Here is a 4324-nt window from a genome sequence, read left to right on the forward strand (position 1 = left end):
ACAGTTAATTCCAAGCTATTCAGATACTCACCCCTCCCAACAGCTGTGATGTGTCTTTCAACTATGAGATAAATCAGTATCCCCAAAAGGGTTGCAGACGGGGGTAAGTCTGTGACAACGCTAGCAGTGTCCTCATTTTATGCATTTTTCATTGGGTAGAAGCCTGTGTAGTTCCTGCTATATCCTCCACTGCATAAATGTGAATCAGATCAGGCAGTTTAGGCAGCTTTTAATAATTGTTATTTTTCTTTTTCAGAGGACTTCTCTTCTTCATCAGCTGTCCTAATTTCTTCAGGATTTTTTTTTATAGAGGATTTCCTTCTCCTTATGCTGGACTGATTGCATTTAGTGGTGCAGTCTGGCAGTCCTTATGCAAATAAAATAGCTCCACAATTGAATCGGATTTGTGTTCACGTGAAGTAGGTTCAATCCCCAGAAGGCTCTCAACTTTTTTTTTTTTTTTTTTTTTTTACTGTTAACTGCAACACTGCCACAGCCTGTTCTATGTTCATGTATTTACTGTGCCAAAAAAAGCTTTCATAGGTGCTGACACTTAATATGTCACCATAACAGCTGCCAGTTCTTCAGTCCTGAGATGCCTCCTTATGCATAGAAACAGGAGGAAAGGTGCCACACGAAGGCACGTCTCTATTTAAAAGGGAAATCCTCTGTTTCCAGCCTGACCATGCTTTGCTTTTTCTCCAGAAGAAGTATTGGCTCTGCAGAGTATGGATGTCCAAAGCCTCAACTGCAGGCAAGTTGAGAACAATATTCCAAGTGACATATCCCTTTAAACTGAAATCAAATAGGATTTTTCTATTTAGAAAATATCAGTGGGTTTTTTTATATTAACAAGAAAAAAAAATTAATTAAAATACTTCTTTCTTGATCCAAGTGCAAAAAACATTTTAAAAAAAGAGATTTCAAACAAACAAACAGAAACTCTTGTTTGGCAAAGAAAAGAAACTCAAAGTAAACAAAATAGTATTAATTATAACCACATTTTACTTGTAGGGAAGAGATTAGCACTTGGAAATTTTTTAATCCCATCCAAGCCTTGAACTGGAAAAGTGTGCCAAAATAGAGTTTGGGCTGAGGGTAAATGTGATTAAATAGGAGAGATATGTTACAGGATTATTGTAGAAGTCCTCACAAGAAATTTTAGATACCCAGGAAGTTCAGAACTAATATTCTACTGAGGAAGGCTCAAACATGGTAAAGGATGTACATACAAGCTACACAAAGAAACTAGGAACATGATTTGAAGTCTGGAAAACCTTTACTGCATCTTTAAGTAGCTTTCCCATATTTGTTCTGTTGTTGGTTTGGGTTATTTTTTTTCTCTTTTAGATTGAACTAATTGTTTCTATGGGGCCATGGTTTTTATGGGACAGAGTAGGTTGTATCACTTGTCAACAGTGATTGTGTGTGGCACATACAAGGTACCAAGCGAGGCTCTTGAGTCTTCCAGACTACTGTTAGGGGGTTGGTGGGTGATTTTCACACCACTGAAGACTACAACTCTTTTAAAAACATTGATCTAAACCTGTTGATGGGCACCTGTGATACCCATCACAATCTCAAACAGTGGGAAGCAAGGATGAGGACCTGAAGACATACTTAGCCTCACATGGACTGCATTAAAAACACATCACCTCCATGAAGAAGTCTTTTTTTTTTTTTTGTCACATAACAGATTTTATTCTGCAGCATGATAGATTTTGTATATATGATTATCTTAAGAAATATAATTCTGAACTCAGTATGTTTTAGTGAAGTACTTATGCTGCTTCATAATAATAGTATTGTCCAGAAACTGAATTGGGCAAATGTTCATTTCTTTGAAGATGATGAGGGAATACATGTTGGACTAGTGTTAGTGCTGTTATTGTCATATATTCCTGGTTCACAGGGAAAGGGATAGGACCCTGTGTTGGAGCAGTTGGTCTATTAGCTGTAGTACTGCTGGGAGGGGAGAGGCAGGCATGCAGTCACCCAAAGCTTTCTTCAGGTCACTGAAAACATGTCTCCTTTTTCCAGCTAACATAGCTGCTCTGACAAAAGAGATGACCTTGCTTATAAATCTTGCTTTGCTTGTGTGTGTACACCAATAGTGATTGTGTGTGTAGGATGCCCTTGAGCTAAGGCCCCTCCACAGGCATCAGAGGCAGCTTCAGGATCTGCAGTGCTCCCACCAAGCCCACAGCCCTTATTCAGCCACCAAAGCTGCAGTATCTCATGTGTGGTGTGGAAGAATTTATTCCTGTACTTCATTATGTCCTTTTTTTTTTTTCACCAGGCTACCCACCTGGGTTTCAGTCCTCATCCCAGTGAGTATACAAGTATTCTACATGAGTAAAGCAGAGACTGGGACTCAGGTTTACCCTTGGTCAGCAGTTCCTCTTCTCTCTCCGGGTGGGTAGAGCATGTAGGCTCAGTTCTGGACAAGCATGCACCCAATACTCCCATGTTTTGTGCAGGACATGGTTTGGTAGCTGTCCTGGGAGGCCACTTACAGGAGGGTGAAGCAAGGAGGAATGCAGTGTGCTTTGCTGGTTGACGTGCTTTGCTAGCTGTCCTCAGTGAGGTTTGGGCTGGATCTGGATGCTTATTTCCCAGCCCTGTGGACCCTTCAGGCATTATGTAGGTTGCTCAGAAATGTTGATGGGCCTATAGGTGCCTGAGGCACTTGGTGCTTCAGGGGCTGGACTGCAGCAAACTGCAATTTTGAAGACTCTCATTTGTCCATGATCATCCCTGAGGGTCTGGAACCGCTTTATGGATCTTTCTAGCCAAGAAAGTCATCCTCAGCACACTCCTCCAGTGCAGCAGGCACTATGGTTTGCATACCTTTCCCCTCAGGGTGGTGATGAGCAGACAGATAATTGATGACTGTTCCATCAAGTCTCAAGGTGCTGTCAGGTGGTGAGGAGGCTGTACTTTCATGAGCACAGCTTGGTTTGCTGGTCTTCCCAGTCTCATGGGGTAGCAGTGGGCATGGTGGTGCAGCTCCTCAGCAGTTGGTCCTGTGCCCTCTGTCAGGGAAATCACCTACTTGACAAAATGTAGCTTTTACGTGTGTAAGAACAAAAGATTCTTGCAGAAGCTACTGTAGCTCTCACAGCATGTCCTAAAGCCCAAGGAAGGGACAGACTGATCCTTTTCTTTGCTAACAGCTTCTTTCCCTCTGTACCCTGCCTACCCCCTTGGTGCATCTGTGTCCTCTCCTACCCTTTATGATCAGATAATTTTTGGTTTCCAAGCCAGCTCGCCAGTCATTTGAAATCCACTACTTGTTGGAGAGTTTTGCCTCCATCAGGTAAAGACGACTTCCCAGTGACCCTGTTATGGGGTCTCCAGTGGCACTCTTACAAGCTGAGCAGATATAGGTCCCTCATCCTTCAGCAACTCTTGAGTATTTTTTCTTGCATACCCAAGATTGTGCCATCATGTTTCTGGGCTTCTGTATGTGGCTGTAGCCTGGATCCTGGGCTGATCTCTGCTGGGCGATGGCTCATCACAGATCATTGCCCTTCTGCACTCACTCTTACTCTTCTCCCCTCCCTTTTTCTCATCACACTGCTGATTTTGGCTGGCTTTGCTGTCCTTTTACTGCCCTTGCCCTCATACACTGGGCCTCCCTTCCTTCTCAGTCTTGTTTATCAGTCACTGCACTGGCTGAGTGACAAAAATATTTGATTTTGATCTATAAAGTCCTGTAAAATATAAGTCCTTTATACACAGGAGTCAGTTCTTGTTATGTTGTGCCTCTTTGATTTTGCTAAAAAGCCTCAGGGTGTTTTCAGCGAGACACCCACATCTTCCCATGTTCACTTTGGTGGCTGGAAACTTATGTGGTTTCACAGTGCTTGTATCTGAGGAGGGTTGACGTGGAAACTGCTTGAATTTCTATAGTTTATCAAAAGGTTTTGTTCTTTGAAATTGCTATTTCATGTACCTGTCTGTTTTTCTTGGCCACAACTCTATATGGAAGCTGTATTTGAGGTGGGGTGAGATCTCTGGGACACTTTGGAGAAGTCTTCACCTTTCTGCCTTTCATGCTGCTGTCAAGCATTCTGGAAGCTTTGACCCTGGCCCTGCAGTCACCCAATGTGGCTGCATCAAGCAATGCAAAGTGGAGATGAGTAGCTAAAAAGGCTCATTTCTTTAGAGCCCCACTCCATCCCCAACCTCTGACTCAGACAATATATTTGATTGCTCTGCATTCTTTCCTCATTAAAAAAAAAAAACTGCTCAAGAAAAATAATTTTTAGATGACTGTAAATATTGCCTTTCTTGTATTAATTCTGTGGAACAGCAGAGC

The sequence above is a fragment of the Antrostomus carolinensis genome, unplaced genomic scaffold (genome assembly GCF_000700745.2).
Source record: "Antrostomus carolinensis isolate BGI_N321 unplaced genomic scaffold, ASM70074v2 scaffold22963, whole genome shotgun sequence".
Lineage (NCBI taxonomy): Eukaryota > Metazoa > Chordata > Aves > Caprimulgiformes > Caprimulgidae > Antrostomus > Antrostomus carolinensis.